At 47.4% G+C, this 27,458-nt stretch overlaps 1 protein-coding gene across 1 annotated transcript in view; it reads left to right on the top strand.

Moving 5' to 3' along the window:
- The first annotated feature begins 498 nt into the window (after positions 1-498).
- Positions 499-27,458, top strand: part of LOC140403811 (protein shisa-9-like) — a 749,350-nt gene continuing 722,390 nt past the window's right edge. Inside the window, exon 1 of the mRNA XM_072491969.1 lies at positions 499-694. The gene's annotated coding sequence lies outside the window, so the exon portion shown is untranslated. The remainder of the gene's footprint in view (positions 695-27,458) is intronic.

Below are 27,458 nucleotides of genomic sequence, written 5' to 3'. Positions count from 1 at the left end.
CACACCTGGGGCCTCACCCCGTGTGGCCGCAAGATGGCTGAGGCAGGAGACCAGACAATGCCAGACTGCGGCAGGTAGGGGGCACTCTTCTGGGGCAGTGGACCTGCCATTAGTCGATGAACTCTATGGCATATTCCCCCCCCCCCCCCCCCCACACACACACACACACCTTTCAGGTACAGTTTGACCCCAAAGATCTTTGAACAGGAATGAAACTGAATTAAATGGGATAATTTTAAGAAACGTGAGCAATTTCTTTTGCAGTTCGAACTTGGCGCAAGATTCTCACTGGAATGTGCTGTAGACTTGCTGAGCTGGGGAAAGGCTCCGGCTGATCACCTTCACACCAGGACAGTGCTGATGGGGTTTCTGTCCAGCAAGGTCCTGGCTGAATCCTGGCAGTCTGCTCATTGCTCAGTGAGCTGAGCCTCCCTCCTTGCTCTGTGATCAGCGGCGCTTCGCTGGCAACTGCAATGCCAGATTAATTCTGGCAGCAGCGAGGACGAGGGAGAAAGAGAGAGAGAGAGAGAGAGGGAACGACAGAGAGATACACAGATAGAGGAAAACAAGAGGCTGGTCTTGAGCTCCAAGCTGCTGGAGTTGCCGGGAACGAGCTCAGACGACACGGAGCCTGAGTTCGGATAACGAGTTAATTCTGAATGAGCGCCCAGCCTGCTCCTTCAACTCACCCCTGGTAAGTTCTCTCTCCTCCTGGAAGATTTTTCTTATCTTTAATGGCCTGATTTCATCCCTCAGTCCTGTCCACTGACTCAGTGTTGCTGGGGCTTATTTGGGGCACACGTTTATCTCTTTGAGTTCCAGGAACTACCTGAAGGATTGGATCACAGAGTCTATGGCGACACTTTTCTGTCCTCTAGTTGCCCCCCTCCCCCGGCGAGGGGCTGCTAATCTTTGCTGTGTACACAGGGGCAATAAACTGGCGTGAAGGAAATAGACTCGAACGTTAACTGGGTGTAGCTGGAAGATGAGTTTATCAGGGAACTGGGAGGGAAGAGAGACAGAGAGAGAGAGGGAGAGAGACAAAAGTGGGAGAGAAGGAAGGGGGAGACTGAGAAGAAAGAGAGAGAGAGAGGGTGCTGGAGAAGGAGTGAGGAGGTGAAGAGAGTTGGAGGAAGCACACAGCGAGGGGGAGCGGGCAAGAGGCAGCAGAAAGGAGTCGGGGGGTCAAGGATAAAGAAGGGACAGTGGAGGAATAGCCAAACAGTGAGAGAGAGCGAAGGAGAAACAGTGAGAGAGAGAGAGAGAGCAAGAGAAACACTGAGTGAGAAAGAGAGACACATGTCTGAGAAACAAAAGACAGCGAGAGACGTCGATGGAGTGAGAGGAGAGATGGATGGAGGAGAATGGTGTGATAGTGAGAGGAGAGATGGATGGAGGAGAATGGTGTGATAGTGAGAGGAGAGATGGATGGAGGAGACTGGTGTGATAGTGAGAGGAGAGATGGATGGAGGAGAATGGTGTGATAGTGAGAGGAGAGATGGATGGAGGAGAATGGTGTGATAGTGACAGGAGAGATGGATGGAGGAGAATGGTGTGATAGTGACAGGAGAGATGGATGGAGGAGAATGGTGTGATAGTGAGAGGAGAGATGGATGGAGGAGAATGGTGTGATAGTGACAGGAGAGATGGATGGAGGAGAATGGTGTGATAGTGACAGGAGAGATGGATGGAGGAGAATGGTGTGATAGTGAGAGAAGAGATGGATGGAGGAGACTGGTGTGATAGTGAGAGGAGAGATGGATGGAGGAGAATGGTGTGATAGTGAGAGGAGAGATGGATGGAGGAGAATGGTGTGATAGTGAGAGGAGAGATGGATGGAGGAGACTGGTGTGATAGTGAGAGGAGAGATGGATGGAGGAGACTGGTGTGATAGTGAGAGGTGAGATGGATGGAGGAGAATGGTGTGATAGTGAGAGGAGAGATGGATGGAGGAGACTGGTGTGATAGTGAGAGGAGAGATGGATGGAGGAGACTGGTGTGTTATGGCTGAAGGTGAGGACACGATGACAACAGGTTTTATTTACTCTCCTCACAAATACTACAATGACAGCACCCCTCACCCCGCAGGGTCACCCTGCCTGACCTGCTGCCAGGCCGGGCTAGCACCCCTCACCCTGCAGGGTCACCCTGCCTGACTTGCTGCCAGGCCGGGCTAGCACCCCTCACCCCGCAGGGTCACCCTGCCTGACCTGCTGCCAGGCCGGGCTAGCACCCCTCACCCCGCAGGGTCACCCTGCCTGACCTGCTGCCAGGCCGGGCTAGCACCCCTCACCCCGCAGGGTCACCCTGCCTGACCTGCTGCCAGGCCGGGCTAGCACCCCTCACCCCGCAGGGTCACTCTGCCCAACCTGATCCCAGGCCGGGCTTTTCATCCTGGAGGTTCCTCCCAATGAGGGGGAGGGTCCATCCCCCTCCCCTCAATCACCTGGGGGATTCGGACACTGAGTTTGGAGGGGAACCGGATACAGTGTAGGGTTTTGCCCCTGGAGGGGGTCGTAGCAAAGTGGGGTGAATAGAGATGGTGAATGGGGGACATGGACAGAGAGACGGAGAGTGTGAATGGGAAAGCGGAAGAGTGAAAGTGGGTGGCACTGCAGCACAGTGGAGCTTCACAGCTCCAGGGTCCCAGGTTCGATTCCGGCTTGGGTCACTGTCTGTGCGGAGTCTGCACATCCTCCCCGTGTCTGCGTGGGTTTCCTCCGGGTGCTCCGGTTTCCTCCCACAGTCCCGAAAGACGTTCTTGTTAGGTGAATTGGCATTCTGAATTCTCCCATCAGTGTACCCGAACAGGCGCCGGAATGTGGCGACTAGGGGCTTTCACTTCATTGCAATGTTAATGCAAGCCTACTTGTGACACTAATAAAGATTATTAATTAAATTAAAAATTAGTGCCTTGGGGTGAATTCTCCGCCTACAGTTAGACCATAAGACATAGGAGAATTAGGCCACTCGGCCCATCGAGTCTGCTCCGCCATTCAATCCTGGCTGATATTTTCTCATCCCCAATCCCCCGCCTTCTCCCCATAACCCCTGATCCCCTTATTAATCAAGAACCTGTCTATCTCTGTCGGAAAGACACTCAGTGATTTGGCCTCCACAGCTTCTGCGGCAAAGAGTTCCACAGATTCACCACCCTCTGGCTGAAGAAATTCCTCCTCATCTCTGTTTTAAAGGATCGGCCCTTTAGTCTGAGATTGTGTCCTCTGGTTGTAGTTTTTCCTACAAGTGGAAACATCCTCTCCACGTCCACTCTATCCAGGCCTCGCAGTATCCTGTAAGTTTCAATAAGCTCCCCCCTCATCCTTCTAAACTCCAATGAGTACAGACCCAGAGTCCTCAACCGTTCCTCATTCGCCCGCAGGTTCCCCGGGGGTGGGGGGGTGGCTACAATGGGAAATCCCATTGGCTAGTGACGGAACGGAGATTCCCGCCAGAGACTGGGGAGACAGAGAATTCACCCCCTTGCTGGACAGGAAGATTGCGGAGTTCCATCTTTAACCCTTTCAGTGGCGAGGTCTGAACTTTCCAATCAGCACAGCTGGGGGAGCCATCCTGCCCATTGCGCCCCTGCTGGCTCTTTGAAAATAACTATCCAATGACTCTGCTCTTCCCCAGAACTCGCCAATTTTCACCCCGTCGCTTTTATTGAATTTTACTTTGGAAGTTGCTGCTGGATATGCTTCTCTGCCCTTTCAGGCAGAATGTTCCGGATCAACACAATCCCCTGTAGAAAAAATGTGACCCCCCCACCCTCCTAATGTCACCTTGGAATCATGGACCAACCAACTTAACAAGAGAAGGGGAGGGACTACATAGATAAACCTACCTGAGTGGTCACTTGTTTCTGACCTGATACCCACTGACCTGAAGCCCCCAGAACAAAGCAGCCCAGCCGGAGAAACACTCCGTGTTTCACCTTCAACACTCACTCCCTCCACCGTGTGCACCATCTACCGAGGCACCGCAGGAACTCAGCAAGTTTCCTCAGGCAACACCTTCCAAACCCACGGCCACAACCATCTAGAAGGACAAGAGCAGCAGATACCTGGGAACCCCACCACCTGGAGGTTCTCCTCCAAGTCACTCACCACCCCGACTGGGAAATATATCGGCCGTTCCTTCGCTGTCGCTGGGGCAACATCCTGGAACTCCCTCCCTCACAGCACAGTGGTCGAGGAGAATACAGAGATTCAGGCTACTAGACTAGAAGGGCCTGAGTTTCATAAGGAGGAGGTGTTAGCAATTCTGGAAAGTGTGAAAATAGATAAGTCCCCAGGGCCGGATGGGATTTATCCTAGGATTCTCTGGGAAGCTAGGGAGGAGATTGCTGAGCCTTTGGCTTTGATCTTTAAGTCATCTTTGTCTACAGGAATACTGCCAGAAGACTGGAGGATAGCAAATGTTGTCCCCTTGTTCAAGAAGGGGAATAGAGACAACACCAGTAACTATAGACCAGTGAGCCTTACTTCTGTTGTGGGCAAAATCTTGGAAAGGTTTATAAGAGATAGGATGTATAATCATCTGGAAAGGAATAATTTGATTAGAGATAGTCAACACGGTTTTGTGAAGGATAGGTCGTGCCTCACAAACCTTATTGAGTTCTTTGAGAAGGTGACCAAACAAGTGGATGAGGGTAAAGCAATTGATGTGGTGTAAATGGATTTCAGTAAAGCGTTTGATAAGTTTCCCCATGGTAGGCTACTGCAGAAAATACAGAGGCATGGGATTCAGGGTGATTTAACAGTTTGGATCAGAAATTGGCTAGCTGGAGGAAGATAAAAGGTGGTGGTTGATGGGAAATGTTCAGACTGGAGTCCAGTTACTAGTGGTGTACCACAAGGATCTGTTCTGGGGCCTCTGCTGTTTGTCATTTTTATAAATGACCTGGAGGAGGGCGTAGAAGGATGGGTGATTAAATTTGCAGATGACACTAAAGTCAGTGGAGTTGTGGACAGTACGGAAGGATGTTACAAGTTACAGAGGGACATAGATAAGCTGCAGCGCTGGGCTGAGAGGTGGCAAATGGAGTTTAATGCAGAAAAGTGTGAGGTGATTCATTTTGGAAGGAATAACAGGAAGACAGAGTACTGGGCTAATGGTAAGATTCTTGGCAGTGTGGATGAGCAGAGAGATCTCGGTGTCCACGTACATAGATCCCTGAAAGTTGCCACCCAGGTTGAGAGCGTTGTTAAGAAGGCGTACAGTGTGTTAGCTTTTATTGGTAGAGGGATTGAGTTTAGGAGCCATGAGGTCATGTTGCAGCTGTACAAAACTCTGGTGCGGCCGCATTTGGAGTATTGCGTGCAATTCTGGTCGCCGCATTATAGGAAGGATGTGGAAGCATTGGAAAGGGTGCAGAGGAAATTTACCAGAATATTGCCTGGTATGGAGGGAAGATCTTATGAGGAAAGGATGAGGGACTTGAGGCTGTTTTCGTTAGAGAGAAGAAGGTTAAGAGCTGACTTAATTGAGGTAACCCATTATCCCCATAGTTAACCCATTACCCCATAGTAAACCCATTACCCCATAGTTAACCCATTATCCCCATAGTTAAACCATTATCTCCATAGTTAACCCATTATCTCCATAGTTAACCCATTAGCCCCATAGTTAACCCATTATCCCCATAGTTAACCCATTAACTCCATAGTTAACCCATTACCCCATAGTTAACCCATTATCCCCATAGTTAAACCATTATCTCCATAGTTAACCCATTATCTCCATAGTTAACCCACTATCTCCACAGTTAACCCATTATCCCCATAGTTAACCCATTAACTCCATAGTTAACCCATTACCCCATAGTTAAGCCATTATATCCATAGTTAACCCATTACCCCACAGTTAACCCATCATCCCCATAGTTAAACCATTACCACCATAGTTAAACCATTATCCCCACAGTAAACCTATTATCCCCACAGTTAACCCATTATACCCACAGTTAACCCATTACCCCCAGAGTTAACCCATTATCCCTATAGTTAACCCATTACCACCATAGTTAAACCATTATCCCCATAGTTAACCCATTACCCCATAGTTAACCCATTATCTCCATAGTTAACCCATTACCCCATAGTTAATCCATTACCCCCATAGTTAACTGATTACCCCCATAGTTAACCCATTATCCCCATAGTTAACCCATTACCCTCAAAGTTAATCCATTATCCCCATAGTTAACCCATTACCCTCATAGTTAACCAATTACCCCATAGTTAACCCATCATCCCCATAGTTAACCCATTACCGCCATAGTTAACCCATTACCCCACAGTTAACCCATTATAACCACAGTTAAACCATTACCCCCAGAGTTAAACCATTATCCCTATAGTTAACCCATTATCTCCATAGTTAACCCATTACCCCCATAGTTAACCCATTACCCCCATAGTTAACCCATTACCCCCATAGTTAACTGATTTCCCCATAGCTAATCCATTATCCCCATAGTTAACCCAGTACCCGCAAAGTTAACCCACGATCTCCATAGTTAACTCATTACCTCCATGGTTAATGCATTATCTCCATAGTTAGCCCATTAGACACATAGTTAACCCATTACCCCCATAGTTAACCTATTAACCCCATAGTTAACCCATTATCCCCATAGTTAACCCATTTAGCCCATAGTTAACCTATGATCTCCATAGTTAACCCATTACCTCCATGGTTAACCCATTACCCCATAGTTAACCCATTATCCCCACAGTTAATCCAGTTGTTGGCAAGATTCTAGAATCCATTGTTAAGGATGAGATTTCTAAATTCTTGGAAGTGCAGGGTCAGATTAGGACAAGTCAGCATGGATTTAGTAAGGGGAGGTGGTGCCTGACAAACCTGTTAGAGTTCTTTGAAGAGATAACAAATTGGTTAGACCAAGGAGAGCCAATGGATGTTATCTATCTTGACTTCCAAAAGGCCTTTGATAAGGTGCCTCACGGGAGACTGCTGAGTAAAATAAGGGCCCATGATATTCGAGGCAAGGTACTAACATGGATTGACGATTGGCTGTCAGGCAGAAGGCAGAGAGTTGGGATAAAAGGTTCTTTTTCGGAATGGCAACCGGTGACGAGTGGTGTCCCGCAGGGTTCAGTGTTGGGGCCACAGCTGTTCTCTTTATATATTAACGATCTAGATGACGGGACTGGGAGCATTCTGGCTAAGTTTGCCGATGATACAAAGATAGGTGGAGGGGCAGATAGTATGGAGGAGGTGGGGAGGCTGCAGAAAGATTTAGACAGTTTAGGAGAGTGGTCCAAGAAATGGCTGATGAAATTCAACGTGGGCAAGTGCGAGGTCTTGCACTTTGGAAAAAAGAATAGAGGCATGGACTATTTTCTAAACGGTGACAAAATTCATAATGCTGAAGTGCAAAGTGACTTGTGAGTCCTAGTCCAGGATTCTCTAAAGGTAAACTTGCAGGTTGAGTCCGTAATTAAGAAAGCAAATGCAATGTTGTCATTCATCTCAAGAGGCTTGGAATATAAAAGCAGGGATGTACTTCTGAAGCTTTAAAAAGCATTAGTTAGGCCCCATTTATAATACTGTGAGCAATTTTGGGCCCCACACCTCAGGAAGGACATACTGGCACTGGAGCGGGTCCAGCGGAGATTCACACAGATGATCCCAGGAATGGTAGGACTAACATACGATGAACGTCTGAGGATCCTGGGATTATATTCATTGGAGTTTAGGAGGTTGAGGGGAGATCTAATAGAAACTTACAAGATAATGAATGGCTTTGATAGGGTGGATGTAGGGAAGTTGTTTCCATTAACAGGGGAGACTAGGACCCGGGGGCACAGCCTTAGAATAAAAGGGAGTCACTTTAGAACAGAGATGAGGAGAAATTTCTTCAGCCAGAGAGTGGTGGGTCTGTGGAATTCATTGCCACAGAGGGCGGTGGAGGCCGGGACGTTGAGTGTCTTTAAGACAGAAGTTGATAAATTCTTGATTTCTCGAGGAATTAAGGGCTATGGAGAGAGAGCGGGTAAATGGAGTTGAAATCAGCCATGATTGAATGGTGGAGTGGACTCGATGGGCCGAATGGCCTTACTGCCGCTCCTATGTCTTATGGTCTTATGGTCTTCCCCAATAGTTAACCCATTAACCCCATAATTAACCCATTACCCTCATAGTTAACCCATTTTCCCCATAGTTAATCCATTAACCACATAGTTAACCCATACCCTCATAGTTAACCCATTATCCCCAGAGTAATCCCATTACCCCCATAGTCAACCCATGACCACCATAGTTAACCTATTATTTCGATAGTTAACCCATTATCCCCATAGTTAACCCATTAACTCCATAGTTAAAACATTACCCCAATAGTTAACTCATTATCTCCATAGTTAACCCATTACCCCCATAGTTAACCCATTATCTCCATAGTTAATCCATTACCCCCATAGCTAACCCATTATCCCCATAGTTAACACAGTATCTCCATAGTTAACCCATTACCCCCATAGTTAACCCATTATCTCCATAGCTAACCCATTATCTCCATAGTTAATCCATTACCCCCATAGTTAACTGATTACCCCCATAGTTAACCCATTATCCCCATAGTTAACTCATTACCCTCAAAGTTAATCCATTATCCCCATAGTTAACCCATTACCCTCATAGTTAACCCATGATCTCCATAGTTAACCCATTATCCCCATAGTAAACCCATTACCCCATAGTTAACCAATTATCTCCATAGTTAACCCATTATCTCAATAGTTAACCCATTATCTCCATATTTAAGCCATTATCTCCACAGTTAACCCATTACCCTCATAGTTAACCCATTATCTCCATAGTTAACCCATTAGCCCCATAGTTAACCCATTATCTCCATAGTTAACCCATTACCCCATAGTAAACCCATCGTCCCCACAGTTAACCCATTATACCCAGTTAACCCATTACCCCCAGAGTTAACCCAGTATCCCTACAGTGAACCCATTATCTCCATAGTTAACCCATTACCCCCATAGTTAACCCATTATCTCCATAGTTAACCCACTATCTCCACAGTTAACCCATTATCCCCATAGTTAACCCATTAACTCCATAGGTAACCCATTACCCCCATAGTTAACCCATTATCCCCATAGTAAACCCATTACCCCATAGTTAACCAATTATCTCCATAGTTAACCAATTATCTCCATAGTTAACCCATTACCTCCATAGTTAATCCATTATCTCCATATTTAAGCCATTATGTCCACAGTTAACCCATTACCCCCATAGTTAACTGATTACCCCCATAGTTAACCCATTACCCTCAAAGTTAATCCATTATCCCCATAGTTAACCCATTACCCTCATAGTTAACCCATGATCTCCATAGTTAACCCATTATCCCCATAGTAAACCCATTACCCCATAGTTAACCAATTATCTCCATAGTTAACCCATTACCTCCATAGTTAATCCATTATCTCCATATTTAAGCCATTATGTCCACAGTTAACCCATTACCCTCATTGTTAACCCATTATCTCCATAGGTAACCCACTATCTCCACAGTTAACCCATTACCCCATAGTTAACCCATTACCCTCATAGTCAACCCATTATCTCCATAGTTCATCCATTATCTCCATATTTAAGCCATTATCTCCACAGTTAACCCATTACCCTCATAGTTAACTCATTATCTCCATAGTAAACCCATCATCCCCACAGTTAACCCATTACCGCCATAGTTAACCCATTACCCAACAGTTAACCCATTATACCCACAGTTAACCCATTACCCCCAGAGTTAACCCATTATCCCTATAGTTAACCCATTATCTCCATAGTTTACCCATTACCCCCATAGTTAACCCATTATCTCCATAGTTAACCCACTATCTCCACAGTTAACCCATTATTCCCATAGTTAACCCATTAACTCCATAGGTAACCCATTACCCCCATAGTTAACCCATTATCTCCATAGTTAACCCATTGCCCCATAGTTAACCCATCATCCCCATAGATAACCCATTACCGCCATAGTTAAACCATTATCCCCATAGTAAACCTATTATCCCCACAGTTAACCCATTACCCCCAGAGTTAACCCATTACCCCTATAGTTAACCCATTATCTCCATAGTTAACGCATTACCCCCATAGTTAACCCATTATCTCCATAGTTAATCCATTACCCCCATAGTTAACTGATTATCCCCATAGTTAATCCATTATCCCCATAGTTAACCCATTACCCTCAAAGTTAACCCATGATCTCCATAGGTAACCCATTACCTCCATGGTTAATGCATTACCTCCATAGTTAGCCCATTAGACCCATAGTTAACCCATTACCCCAATAGTTAACCTTTTAACCCCATAGAATCATAGAATCATAGAAGTTTACAGCATGGAAACAGGCCCTTCGGCCCAACCAGTCCATGCCGCCCAGTTTTTACCATTAAGCTAGTCCCAGTTGCCCGCACTTGGCCCATAACCCTCTATACCCATCTTACCCATGTAACTATCTAAATGCTTTTTAAAAGACACAATTGTACCCGCCTCTACTACTACCTCTGGCAGCCCATTCCAGACACTCACTACCCTCTGAGTGAAGAAATTGCCCCTCTGGGCCCTTCTGAATCTCTCCCCTCTCACCTTAAACCTATGCCCTCTAGTTTTAGACTCCCCTACCTTTGGGAAAAGATGTTGACTATCTACCTTATCTATGCCCCTCATTATTTTATAGACCTCTATAAGATCACCCCTAAGCCTCCTACGCTCCAGGGAAAAAAGTCACAGTCTATTCAGCCTCTCCGTATAACTCAAACCATCAAGTCCCGGCAACATCCTAGTAAATCTTTTCTGCACTCTTTCCAGTTTAATAATATCCTTTCTACAATAGGGTGACCAGAACTGCACACTGTATTCCAAGTGTGGCCGTACCAATGTCTTGTACAACTTCAACAAGACGTCCCAACTCCTGTATTCAATGTTCTGACCAATGAAACCAAGCATGCCGAATGCCTTCTTCACCACCCTGTCCACCTGCGACTCCACCTTCAAGGAGCTATGAACCAGTACTCCTAGATCTCTTTGTTCTATAGCTCTCCCCAACGCCATACCATTAACTGAGTAGGTCCTGGCCTGATTCGATCTCCCAAAATGCATCAAAAACCATAGTTCACCCATTATCCCCATAGTTAACCCATTAAGCCCATAGTTAACCCATGATCTCCATAGTTAACCCATTACCCCCATGGTTAACCCATTACCCCATAGTTAACCCATTATCCCTACAGTTAACACATTTCCCCCATAGTTAACCCATTAACCCCATAATTAACCCATTACCCTCATAGTTAACCCATTTTCCCCATAGTTAACCCATTAACCACATAGTTAACCCATTACCCTTATTGTTAACCCATCATCCCCAGAGTAATCCCATTACCCCCTAGTCAACCCATTACCTCCATAGTTCACCCATTATTTCGATAGTTAACCCATTACCCCCATAGTTAACCCATTACCCCCATAGTTAACCGATGACCCCATAGTCAACCCATTATCTCCATAGTTAACCCATTATCTCCATAGTTATCCCATTACCCCATAGTTAACCCATTATCTCCATAGTTATTCCATTACCCCCATAGAAAAACCATTACCCCCATAGTTAACCCATTACCCCCATAGTTAACCCATTAACCCCATAGTTAACTCATTATCTCCACAGTTAACCCATTACCCCCATAGTTAACCCATTATCTCCACAGTTAACCCATTATCTCCATAGTTAATCCATTACCCCCAGAGTTAACTGATTACCCCCATAGTTAATCCATTATCCCCATAGTTAACCATTACCCTCAAAGTTAACCCATGATCTCCATAGTTAACCCATTACTTCCATGGTTAATGCATTATCTCCATAGTTAGCCCATTAGACCCATAGTTAACCCATTACCCCCATAGTTAACCTATTAACCACATAGTTAAGCCATTATCCCCATAGTTAACCCATTAGGTCCATAGTTAAACCATGATCTCCATAGGTAACCCATTACCTCCATAGTTAACCCATTAATCCCATAATTAACCCATTACCCTCATAGTTAACCCATGTTCCCCATAGTTAACCCATTAACCACATAGTTAACCCATTACCTTATAGTTAACCCATTATCCCCATAGTAATCCCACTACCCCCATAGTCAACCCATTACCTCCATAGTTAACCCATTATTTTGATAGTTAACCCATTACCCCCATTGTTAACCCATTATCCCCATAGCTAACCCATTACCCCCATAGCTAACCCATTAACCCTATAGTTAACCCATTATCACCATAGTAAACCCATTTTCACCATAGTCAACCCATTACCCAGATAGTTAACCAATTATCCCCATAGATAACCCATTATCCCCATAGCTATCCCATTATACCCATAGTTAGCCCATTATATCCATAGTTAACCCATTACTCCATAGTTAACCCATTACTCCATAGTTAACCCATTATCTCCATAGATAACCCATTACCCCCATAGTTAACCCATTAAACCCATAGTTATACCATTACCCTAATAGTTATCCCATTATCCCCATAGTTAACCCATTACCCCCATAGTTAACCCATTATCCCCCTACTTAACGCATTATCTCCACAGTGAACCCATTATCTCCATAGTTAACCCATTTCCCCTATAGTGGATGAGCAGATTGATCTCGGTGTCCATGTACATAGATCCCTGAAAGTTGCCACTCAGGTTGAGAGGGTTGTTAAGAAGGCGTACGGTGTGTTAGCTTTTATTGGTAGAGGGATTGGGTTTCGGAGCCATGAGTTCATGTTGCAGCTGTACAAAACTCTGGTGCGGCCGCATTTGTAGTATTGCGTGCAATTCTGGTCACCGCATTATAGGAAGGATGTGGAAGCATTGGAAAGGATGCAGAGGAGATTTACCAGAATGTTGCCTGGTATGGGGGGAAGATCTTATGAGGAAAGGCTGAGGGCCTTGAGGCTGTTTTCGTTAGAGAGAAGAAGGTTAAGAGGAGACTTAATTGAGGCATACAAGATGATCAGAGGATTGGATAGGGTGGACAGTGAGAGCCTTTTTCCTCGGATGGTGATGTCTAGCACGAGGGGACATAGCTTGAAATTGAGGGGAGAAAAATATAAGACAGACGTCAGAGGTAGGTTCTTTACTCAGAGAGTAGTAAGGGCGTGGAATGCCCTGCCTGCAACAGTAGTGGTCTCGCCAACACTAAGGGTATTCAAATGGTCATTGGATATACATATGGACGATAAGGGAATAGTGTAGATGGGCTTTAGAGTGGTTTCACAGGTCGGCGCAACATCGCGGGCTGAAGGGCCTGTACTGCACTGTAATGTTCTATAGTTAACCCATTATCCCCATAGTTAAACCATTATCTCCATAGTTAACCCATTACCCCCATTGTTAACCCATTGTCCCAATAGTTAACCCATTAACCACATAGTTAACCCATTACCCTTATAGTTAACCCATTATCCCCATAGTAATCCCATTAACCCCATAGTCAACCCATTACCTCCATAGTTCACCCATTATTTCGATAGTTAAGCCATTATCCCCATAGTTAACGCATTACCCCATAGTTAACCGATGACCCCATAGTCAACCCATTACCTCCATAGAAAACCCATTATTTGCATAGTTAACCCATTAACACCATTGTTAACCTATTACCCCCATAGTTAACTCAATATCTCCATAATTAACCCATTACCCCCATAGTTAAAACATTATCTCCATAGTCAACCCATTACCCCCATAGTTAACCCATTATCTCCATAGTCAATCCATTATCCCCATAGTTAACCCATTACCCCCATAGTTAACCGATGACCCTATAGTCAACCCATTACCTCCATAGTTAACCCATTATATGCATAGTTAACCCATTAACACCATAGTTAACCCATTACCCCCATAGTTAACTCATTATCTCCATAGTTAACCCATTACCCCATAGTTAACCAATTATCTCCATAGATAACCCATTACCCCATAGTTAACCCATTACCCCCATAGTTAAGCCATTAACCCCATAGTTAACTCATTATCTCCACAGTTAACTCATTACCCCCATAGTTAACACATTATCTCTATAGTTACCATTACCCCCCTAGTTAACCCATTATCTCCATAGTTAATCCATTACCCCATAGATAAACCATTACGCCCATAGTTAACCCATTATCCCAATAGTTTACCCATTATCCCCATAGTTAATCCATTATCCCCATAGTTAACTGATTACCCCCATAGTTAATCCATTATCCCCATAGTTAAACCATTACCCTCAAAGTTAACTCATGATCTCCATAGTTAACCCATTACCTCCATGGTTAATGCATTATCTCCATAGTTAGTCCATTAGACCCATAGTTAACCCATTACCCCATAGTTAACCCATGAAGTCCATAGTTAACCCATGATCTCCATAGTTAACCCATTGCCTCCACAGTTAACCCATTAACCCCATAATTAACCCATTAACCTCATAGTTAACCCATTTTCCCCATAGTTAACCCATTATCTCGATAGTTAACCCTTTACCCCCTTTGTTAACCCATTATCCCCATAGTTAACCCATTACCTCCATAGTTAACACATTACCCCCATAGTTAACCCATTATTACCATAGTTAACCCATTTTCACCATAGTCAACCCATTACCCAGATAGTTAACCAATTATCCCCATAGGTAACCCATTATCCCCATAGCTATCCCATTATACCCATAGTTATCCCATTATCTCCATAGTTAACCCATTACCCCATAGTTAACCCATTATCTCCATAGTTAACCGATTACCCCCATATTTAACCCCTCAGTTTAAAGCTCTGTCCCCTCGTGCCAGCCATTTCCATCCGCGGGAGAAGGCTCTCACTGTCCACCCTATCTAACCCCCTGATAATTTGTATGCCTCTATTAAGTCTCCTCTTACCTTCTACTCTCCAATGAAAACAACCTCAAGTCCATCAGCCTTTCCTCATAAGATTTTCCCTCCATACCAGGCAACATTCTGGTAAATCTCCTCTGCACCTGCTCCAAAGCCTCCACGTCCTTCCTATAATGCGGTGACCAGAACTGTACGCAATACTCCAAATGCGGCCGTACCAGAGTTTTGTACAGCTGCAACATGACCTCCTGACTCCGGAACTCAATCCCTCTACCAATAAAGGCCAACACTCCATAGGCCTTTTTCACAACCCGATCAACCTGGGTGGCAACTTTCAGGGATCTATGTACATGGACACCTAGATCCCTCTGCTCATCCACACTTCCAAGAACTTTACCATTCGCCAAATATTCCGCATTCCTGTTATTCCTTCCAAAGTGAATCACCTCACACTTCTCGACATTAAACTCCATTTGCCACCTCTCAGCCCAGCTCTGCAGCTTATCTATATCCCTCTGTAACCTGCTACATCCTTCCACACTGTCGACAACACCACCGACTTTAGTATCGTCTGCAAATTTACTCAACCACCCTTCTGCGCCTTCCTCTAGGTCATTGATAAAAATGACAAACAGCAACGGCCCCAGAACAGATCCTTGTGGTACGCCACTTGTAACTGAACTCCATTCTGAACATTTCCCATCAACCACCACCCTCTGTCTTCTTTCAGCTAGCCACTTTCTGATCCACATCTCTAAATCACCCTCAATCCGCAGCCTCCGTATTTTCTGCAATAGCCTACCGTGGGGAACCTTATCAAACGCTTTACTGAAATCCATATACACCACATCAACTGCTCTACCCTCGTCTACCTGTTCAGTCACCTTCTCAAAGAACTCAATAAGGTTTGTGAGGCATGACCTACCCTTCACAAAGCCATGCTGACTATCCCTGATCATATTATTCCTATCTAGATGATTATAAATCTTGTCTCTTATAATCCCCTCCAAGACTTTACCCACTACAGACGTGAGGCTCACCGGGTGTCTATAGTTGCCGGGGTTGTCTCTGCTCCCCTTTTTGAACAAAGGGACCACATTTGCTATCCTCCAGTCCTCTGGCACTATTCCTGTAGCCAATGATGACATAAAAATCAAAGCCAAAGGTCCAGCAATCTCTTCCCTGGCCTCCCAGAGAATCCTAGGATAAATCCCATCAGGCCCCGGGGACTTATCTATTTTCAGCCTGTCCAGAATTGCCAACACCTCTTCCCTACGTACCTCAATGCCATCTATTCTAATAGCGTGGGGCTCAGCATTCTCCGCCACAACATTATCTTTTTCCTGAGTGAATACTGACGAAAAATATTCATTTAGTATCTCTCCTATCTCTTCAGACTCCACACACAACTTCCCATCCCTGTCCTTGACTGGTCCTACTCTTTCCCTCGTCATTCGCTTATTCCTGACATACCTATAGAAAGCTATTATCTCCATAGTTAACCCATTAGATGCACAGTTAAAACATTACTCCCATAGTTAACCCATTATCCCCATACTTAACCCATTACCCCCATAGTTAACCCATTTACCCCATAGTTAACCCATTACCCTCATAGTTAACCCATTTTGCAGACGATACGAAGATTGGTGGAGTTGTGGATAGTAAGGAGGGCTGTTGTCGGCTGCAAAGACACATAGATAGGATGCAGAGCTGGGCTGAGAAGTGGCAGATGGAGTTTAACCCTGAAAAGTGTGAGGTTGTCCATTTTGGAAGGACAAATATGAATGCGGAATACAGGGTTAACGGTAGAGTTCTTGGCAATGTGGAGGAGCAGAGAGATCTTGGGGTCTATGTTCATACATCTTTGAAAGTTGCCACTCAAGTGGATAGAGCTGTGAAGAAGGCCTATGGTGTGCTCGCGTTCATTAACAGAGGGATTGAATTTAAGAGCCGTGAGGTGATGATGCAGCTGTACAAAACTTTGGTAAGGCCACATTTGGAGTACTGTGTACAGTTCTGGTCGCCTCATTTTAGGAAGGATGTGGAAGCTTTGGAAAAGGTGCAAAGAAGATTTACCAGGATGTTGCCTGGAATGGAGAGTAGGTCTTACGAGGAAAGGTTGAGGGTGCTAGGCCTTTTCTCATTAGAACGGAGAAGGATGAGGGGCGACTTGATAGAGGTTTATAAGCTGATAGATAGAGTAGACAGTCAGAGACTTTTTCCCCGGGTGGAACAAACCATTACAAGGGGACATAAATTTAAGGTGAAAGGTGGAAGATATAGGAGGGATATCAGAGGTAGGTTCTTTACCCAGAGAGTAGTGGGGGCATGGAATGCACTGCCTGTGGAAGTAGTTGAGTCGTAAACATCAGGAACCTTCAAGCAGCTATTGGATAGGTACATGGATTACGGTAAAATGATATAGTGTAGATTTATTTGTTCTTAAGGGCAGCACGGTAGCATTGTGGATAGCACAATTGCTTCACAGCTCCAGGGTCCCAGGTTCGATTCCGGCTTGGGTCACTGTCTGTGCGGAGTCTGCACGTCCTCCCCGTGTCTGCGTGGGTTTCCTCCGGGTGCTCCGGTTTCCTCCCACAGTCCAAAGATGTGCAGGTTAGGTGGATTGGCCAATGATAAACTGCCCTTAATGTCCAAAATTGCCCTTGGTGTTGGGTGGAGGTGTTGAGTTTGGGTAGGGTGCTCTTTCCAAGAGCCGGTGCAGACTCAAAGGTCCGAATGGCCTCCTTCTGCACTGTAAATTCAATGATAATCTATGATTAATCTAGGACATAGGTTCGGCACAATGTCGTGGGCTGAAGGGCCTGTTCTGTGCTGTATTTTCTATGTTCTATGTTCTATGTTCTATTACCCCCATAGTCAACCCATTATCTCCATAGTCAACCCATTATCTCCATAGTCAACCCATTATCTCCATAGTCAACCCATTATCTCCACAGTTAACCCATTATCTCCATAGTTAAACCATTACCTTCATAGTTGACCTATCATATCCATAGTTAACCCATTACCCTTATAGTTAACCCATTAACCCCATAGTTAACCCATTATCCCCATAGCTAACCCATTACCCCCATAATTAACCCATTATCTCCGTAGTTAACCTATTACCTCCATAGTTAACCCATTATCCCCATAGTTAACCCATTACCCCCATGGTTAACTCATTACTCTTATAGTTAACCCATTATCTCCATTGTTAACCCATTATCTCCATAGTTAACCCACTATTTCCATAGTTAACCCATTACCCCCATAGTTAACCCATTATCCGATAGTTAACCCTTCCTCTCCATAGTTAACTGATTATCTCCAAAGTTATCCCATTACCCCGTAGTTAACCCACTATCCCCATAGTTAAGCCAGTTTCCCCATAGTTAACCCATTAACCCCATAGTTAATACATTATCCTCATAGTTAACCCATTACCACCATTGTTAACCCATTCTCTCTATTGTTAACCCAGTATCTCCACAGTTAACCTATTACCCCCATAGTTAACCCATTATACCCACAGTTAACCCATTACCCCCATAGTTAACCCATTATCTCCATAGTTAAACCATTATCCCCATAATAAACCCATTATGCCCACAGTTAATCCATTATCTCCATATTTAACCCATTATCTCCATCATTAACCCATTATCTCCATCATTAACCCATTATCTCCTTAGTTATCCCATTACACCCATAGTTAACCGATTACCACCATAGTTAACCCATTATCCCCATAGTTAACCCATTATCCCTATAGTTAACCCATTATCTCCATAGTTAACCCATTAACCCATTATGGAGTATTGCGTACAGTTCTGGTCACCGCATTATAGGAAGGACGTGGAGGCTTTGGAGCGGGTGCAGAGGAGATTTACCAGGATGTTGCCTGGTATGGAGGGAAAATCTTATGAGGAAAGGCTGACGGACTTGAGGTTGTTTTCGTTGGAGAGAAGAAGGTTAAGAGGAGACTTAATAGAGGCATACAAAATGATCAGGGGGTTGGATAGGGTGGACAGTGAGAGCCTTCTCCCGCGGATGGATATGGCTGGCACGAGGGGACATAACTTTAAACTGAGGGGTAATAGATATAGGACAGAGGTCAGAGGTAGGTTCTTTACGCAAAGAGTAGTGAGGCCGTGGAATGCCCTACCTGCTACAGTAGTGAACTCGCCAACATTGAGGGCATTTAAAAGTTTATTGGATAAACATATGGATGATAATGGCATAGTGTAGGTTAGATGGCTTTTGTTTCGGTGCAACATCGTGGGCCGAAGGGCCTGTACTGCGCTGTATTGTTCTATGTTCTATGTTCTATGTTCTATTATCCCCTTAGTTAACCCATTACCCCCATAGTTAACCCATTATCTCCATACTAACCCATTACCCCCATAGTTAATCCATTATCTCCATAGTTTACCCATTAGCCCGATAGTTAACCCATTACCCCCATAGTTAACCCATTATCCCCATAGTTAACCCATTTTCCCCATCGTTAACCCATTAATTCAATCGTATGAGGAATAGACAGACAGTTCTGCGGACCCAATCGAGACTCCAGGATGGTATGTTGCCTCCCTAGTGCAAGAGTCAAGGATGTCTCGGAGCGGTTGCAGGACATTCTGGGGGGAGGTTGAACAGCCAGCTGTCGTGGTGCACATAGGCAGCAACGATATAGGTAAAAAATGGGACAAGGTCCTACAAGCTGAATTCAGGGAGTTAGGAGTTAAACTAAAAAGTAGGACCTCAAAGGTAGTAATCTCAGGATTGCTACCAGTGCCACGAGCTAGTCAGAGTAGAAATGTCAGGATAGATAGGATGAATGCGTGGCTCGAGATATGGTGCAAGAGGGAGGGACTCAAATTCCTGGGGCATTGGAACCGGTTCTGGGGGAGGTGGGACAAGTACCGGACGGTCTGCACCGATGTTCCAGTCCTGTTTGCTAGAACTGTTGGGGAGGGTTAAACTATTGTGGCAGGGGGATCGGAACTGATGCAGGAAGTTGGAAGGTAGTAAAACAGGGACAGAAACAAAAGGCAGGAAGGGGGAAAGTCACTCCCACAATCCCCGCATTACAAATCCCCATCATCCCCACAATCCCAACATTGCAAGTCCCCATCACTCCCACAACCCCTACATTGCAAATCCCCATTACCCCCACAATCCTCAGATTACAAACCCTCATCACCCCCACAACCCCACATTACAAATCCCCATCTCCCTCACAATCCACTCATTGCAAATCCTCATCACCCCCACAATCCCCACATTGCAAATCCTCATCACCCCCACAATCCCCACATTACAAATCCCATCACCCCCACATTGCAAATCCTCATCACACCCACAATCCCCACATTACAAATCCCATCACCCCCACAATCTCCACATTGCAAATCCCCATCACCCCCACAATCCTCATATTACAAATCCCCATCACCCCACAACCCCACATTACAAATCCCCATCTCCCTCACAATCCACTCATTGCAAATCCTCATCACCCCCACAATCCCCACATTGCAAATCCTCATCACCCCCACAATCACCACATTACAAATCCCCATCTCCCTCACAATCCACTCATTGCAAATCCTCAACACCCCCACAATCCCCACATTGCAAATCCTCATCACTCCCACAATCACCACATTACAAATCCCATCACCCCCACATTGCAAATTCTCATCACCCCCACAATCCCCACATTACAAATCCCATCACCCCCCCAATCCCCACATTGCAAACCCTCATCACCCCCACAACTCCACATTACAAATCCCCATCTCCCTCACAATCCACTCATTGCAAATCCTCATCACCCCCACAATCCCCACATTACAAATCCCATCACCCCCACAATCCTCATATTACAAATCCCCATCACCCCACAACCCCACATTACAAATCCCCATCTCCCTCACAATCCACTCATTGCAAATCCTCATCACCCCCACAATCACCACATTACAAATCCCCATCTCCCTCACAATCCACTCATTGCAAATCCTCAACACCCCCACAATCCCCACATTGCAAATCCTCATCACTCCCACAATCACCACATTACAAATCCCATCACCCCCACATTGCAAATTCTCATCACCCCCACAATCCCCACATTACAAATCCCATCACCCCCCCAATCCCCACATTGCAAACCCTCATCACCCCCACAACTCCACATTACAAATCCCCATCTCCCTCACAATCCACTCATTGCAAATCCTCATCACCCCCACAATCCCCACATTACAAATCCCATCACCCCCACATTTCAAATTCTCACCACCCCCACAATCCCCACATTACAAATCCCATCACCCCCCCAATCCCCACATTGCAAATCCTCATCACCCCCACAACTCCACATTACAAATCCCCATCTCCCTCACAATCCACTCATTGCAAATTCTCACCACCCCCACAATCCCCACATTGCAAATCCTCATCACCCCCACAATCCCCGCATTACAAACACCCATCACCCCACAACCCCACATTACAAATCCCCATCTCCTTCACAATCCACTCATTGCAAATCCTCATCATCCCCACAATCCCCACATTGCAAATCCTCATCACCCCCACAATCACCACATTACAAATCCCCATCTCCCTCACAATCCACTCATTGCAAATCCTCAACACCCCCACAATCCCCACATTGCAAATCCTCATCACTCCCACAATCACCACATTACAAATCCCATCACCCCCACATTGCAAATTCTCATCACCCCCACAATCCCCACATTACAAATCCCATCACCCCCCCAATCCCCACATTGCAAACCCTCATCACCCCCACAACTCCACATTACAAATCCCCATCTCCCTCACAATCCACTCATTGCAAATCCTCATCACCCCCACAATCCCCACATTACAAATCCCATCACCCCCACATTGCAAATTCTCACCACCCCCACAATCCCCACATTGCAAATCCTCATCACCCCCACAATCCCCACATTACAAATCCCATCACCCCCACATTGCAAATCCTCATCACCCCCACAATCCCCACATTACAAAACCATCACCCCCACAATCTCCACATTGCAAATCCCCATCACCCCCTCAACCCCCACATTGCAAATCCCCATCACCCCCACAATCCTCATATTACAAATCCCCATCACCCCACAACCCCACATTACAAATCCCCATCTCCCTCACAATCCACTCATTGCAAATCCTCATCACCCCCACAATCCCCACATTGCAAATCCTCATCACCCCCACAATCACCACATTACAAATCCCCATCTCCCTCACAATCCACTCATTGCAAATCCTCAACACCCCCACAATCCCCACATTGCAAATCCTCATCACTCCCACAATCACCACATTACAAATCCCATCACCCCCACATTGCAAATTCTCATCACCCCCACAATCCCCACATTACAAATCCCATCACCCCCCCAATCCCCACATTGCAAACCCTCATCACCCCCACAACTCCACATTACAAATCCCCATCTCCCTCACAATCCACTCATTGCAAATCCTCATCACCCCCACAATCCCCACATTACAAATCCCATCACCCCCACATTGCAAATTCTCACCACCCCCACAATCCCCACATTACAAATCCCATCACCCCCCCAATCCCCACATTGCAAATCCTCATCACCCCCACAACTCCACATTACAAATCCCCATCTCCCTCACAATCCACTCATTGCAAATTCTCACCACCCCCACAATCCCCACATTGCAAATCCTCATCACCCCCACAATCCCCGCATTACAAATCCCATCACCCCCACAATCCCCGCATTACAAATCCCCATCACCCAACCAGCTGCTTGGCCATTCATTGCTCACATCCTGATAGGGAAAGACTGTGATTGAGTTGTATCAGCTTCCCTGACATGCAGGACCCTATCACCCTATCCACTGTGCTCTTTCAGACCAATTGGGTCCCAGCATGATTCTGAACTGTGCTGTAGGGGGTTTGAGCCTCCTCAGCCTCGGGCTCCCAGTCTCCATCAATGTTGCTGCTCTTCTGCAGGAAGGTGGGTGCAGGAGGGACGGGAACAGTGATTTGGTCAGCCTGCGATGCCCTTTGCAGTCGAATAGCTGTGAACTGCTTGGCAGGTGCGGTACCTGACAGTCTGCTGGGGAAACCTGAGACCACACAGCAGGGTTTTGGCAGGTGAGGGAATTTAGAATTTGAGAGGGAGAGAAAGAGAGAGACGTGTAGATTTTGCAAAGGGTGAACTCCAGCTATATTTTAAAAAGTGAATCATTCTTTTTCACAGAATGTGAGCCTTAAAGATGGAATGCTGAGTGACGGATATTTGCTTTGCTGCTGGGGTTTAAGCAGAATGGCAGGATTGGGGTGTCCGAGATAGTCACCGAACTAAGGTGATGGGATAGGGCCCCGGGGAAAGGCAATGAAAAGAGGGGAAAGTTTAACGGTGAATTAAAGCACTCATTCCAGCTGATTAACTGCTCGCCCCCGAGGGCACTCCCAGCTGCTGAAAAGGGCAAACAAAACTCAACAATTAAAGAAATATTAATCCTGGATCAGCCCCTGTGCTGCTCCCGACAGTTTACACAAATCCTTTGTTTCCTACGTTGGACCAACTCAGCAGACAGTTATTCAATTGAACACGAACCTGTTTGCCCAGAGACTGGGAGGGGGCAGCACCTGCCCGACATTCCATTTACCAAGGTAGCTAAGGTGAGACCCCCTCCCACCATGTTGGGACCCTCCCACCCCCACCCGCCGTGCTGGGACCCCCTCCCGCTGTCAGCGGGCCGGCATACACTATCCCACCCTCAGCACTGGACACCCCACCTCCACCTGCCTTACCCAGACGATGAGCTATTTTTCCGAGCGCGCACCCCCGAGCTTCAATACTTTCACAATGAAGAAATGAAAGGGTCCAAAGACACTGAGTACAAAAGCTCCACTCACTCCCACACTCACTCCCACACTCACTCACTCCCACACACACTCCCGCACTCACTCCCGCACTCACTCACTCCCACACTCACTCCCACACTCACTCACTCCCACACTCACTCCCACACTCACTCACTCCCACACACACTCCCGCACTCACTCCCGCACTCACTCACTCCCACACACACTCCCGCACTCACTCCCACACTCACTCCCACACTCACTCACTCCCACACTCACTCCCACACTCACTCCCACACTCACTCACTCCCACACACACTCCCCGCACACACTCCCGCACACACTCCCACACACACTCCCACACTCACTCCCACACGCACTCCCACACACACTCACCCACACACTCACCCACACACACTCCCACACACACTCCCGCACACACTCCCGCACTCACTCCAACACACACTCACCCACACTCTCACACACACTCCCACACACACTCCCACACACACTCCCGCACACTCCCACCCACACTCCCGCACACACTCACCCACACTCTCACCCACACTCACTCCCTCACACACTCCCGCACACACTCCCGCACACACTCCCGCACTCACTCCAACACACACTCACCCACACTCTCACACACACTCCCGCACACACTCCCACACACACTCACCCACACTCCCACACACACTCCCACACACACTCCCACACACACTCCCGCACACTCCCACACACACTCCCGCACTCATTCCATCACACACTCCCACACTCACTCCCACACTCACTCCCGCACACACTCCCACACTCACACACACACTCCCACACTCACACACTCACTCCCACACTCACTCCCACACACACTCCCACACACAATCACCCACACACACTCCCACACACACTCCCACACACAATCACCCACACACTCACCCACACACACTCCCACACTCACTCCCACACTCACTCCCACTCACTCCCACACACACTCCCACACACACTCCCACACACACTCCCACATGCACTCACACACACACACCCACACACACTCCCACACACACTCCCACACACACTCCCGCACGCACTCACACACACACACCCACACACACTCACACACACACTCCCACACACACTCCCACACATACTCCCACACTCACTCCCGCACGCACTCCCACACACACTCCCACACTCCCTCCCACACACACTCCCGCACTCCCTCCCGCACGCACTCCCACACACACTCCCGCACACACTCCCGCACGCACTCCCACACACACTCCCACACTCACTCCCGCATGCACTCCCACACGCATTCCCACACACACTCCCGCACTCACTCCCGCACGCACTCCCACACACACTCCCACACACACTCCCGCACGCACTCCCACACACACTCCCACACTCACTCCCGCATGCACTCCCACACGCATTCCCACACACACTCCCACACGCACTCCCACACACACTCCCGCACTCACTCCCGCACGCACTCCCGCACGCACTCCCGCACGCACTCCCGCACGCACTCCCACACACACTCCCACACACACTCCCGCACACACTCCCGCACGCACTCCCACACGCACTCCCACACGCACTCCCACACGCACTCCCACACGCACTCACAAACACACTCCCACGCACTCCCACACGCACTCCCACACGCACGCCCACACGCACTCCCACACGCACTCCCACACGCACTCCCACACGCACTCACACACGCACTCACACACACACTCCCACACTCACTCCCACACACACTCCCACACACACTCCCACACGCACACACACTCCCGCACACACGCACTCCCACAGGCACTCCCACACGCACTCCCACACGCACTCCCACACACACGCCCGCACACATTCCCACACTCACTCCCACACACACTCCCACACACACTCCCACACACACACACACACTCCCACACACACTCCCACCCGCACACACTCCCACACGCACTCCCACACGCACTCCCACACGCACTCACAAACACACTCCCACACGCACTCCCACACGCACTCCCACACGCACTCCCACACGCACTCCCACACGCACTCCCACGCACTCCCACACGCACTCCCACACGCACTCCCACACACACTCACACATACACTCCCACACACACTCCCACACACAAGCCCACACGCACTCCCACACGCACACACACACGCACTCCCACACGCACTCCCACACACACTCACACACACACTCCCGCACACACTCCCACATGCACACACACACACTCCCGCACACACTCCCAAACGCACGCCCACACGCACTCCCACACGCACTCACACATGCACTCCCACACTCACTCCCACACTCACTCCCACACTCACTCCCACACACACTCCCACACACACTCCCACACGCACACACACACACTCCCGCACACACTCCCAAACACACGCCCACACGCACTCCCACACACACTCCCACACGCACTCCCACATGCACACGCCCACACGCACTCCCACACGCACTCCCACACGCACTCCCACACGCACTCACACACGCACACGCCCACACGCACTCACACACACGCACTCACACACACACACTCACACACGCACTCACACACACACTCTCACACACACACTCCCACACACTCACACACACACTCCCACACACACTCACACACACACTCCCACACATACTCCCACACATACTCCCGCGCACACTCCCACACACTCACACACTCACTCCCACACACACACTCCCACACACACTCACACACACACTCCCACACACACTCACACACGCACTCCCACACGCATTCACACACACACTCCCACACACACTCCCACACACACTCCCACACACACTCCCCCACACACTCCCCCACTCACACACACACTCACACACACACTCACACACACACACACACTCCCGCACACACTCACACACACACTCCCACACACACACACACACACACACTCCCACACACACTCACACACACACACACACACACACACTCCCGCACACACTCACACACATACTCAAACACACACTCACACAAGCATAAACACACATGTGCAGTCAGACATACACACTTGCAGACACATGCATGCATGTACAAACACACACATACACACCTAAATGTGCACACACGTAAGCTCGCACACATGCACATGTACACACACTTTGCACTCACACACACAAACACACAGCCAAGCATACACACATTCACACACAAGTCCACACACACCCGCACACACATACAAATGCACATACAGATGTGCACGCACACACAATGAACATGGAACAGTACAGCACAGAACAGGCCCTTCGGCCCTCAATGTTGTGCCGAGCATTGTCCGAAACCAAGATCAAGCTATCCCACTCCCTGTCATTCTGGTGTGCTCCCTGTGCCTATCGAATAACCGCTTGAAAGTTCCTAAAGTGTCCGACTCCACTATCACAGCAGGCAGTCCATTCCACACCCTAACCACTCTCTGAGTAAAGAACCTACCTCGGGCATCCCTCCTATATCTCCCACCCTGAATCTTATAGTTATGCCCCCTTGTAACAGCTACATCCACCCGAGGAAATAGTCTCTGAACGTCTATTCTATCTATCTCCCTC

This window comes from Scyliorhinus torazame, chromosome 29, assembly GCF_047496885.1.
Source record: "Scyliorhinus torazame isolate Kashiwa2021f chromosome 29, sScyTor2.1, whole genome shotgun sequence".
Classification (NCBI taxonomy): Eukaryota; Metazoa; Chordata; class Chondrichthyes; order Carcharhiniformes; family Scyliorhinidae; genus Scyliorhinus; species Scyliorhinus torazame.
The sequence above is the reverse complement of the archived record's forward strand: the minus strand, read 5'-3'. Positions and strand labels throughout refer to the sequence as shown.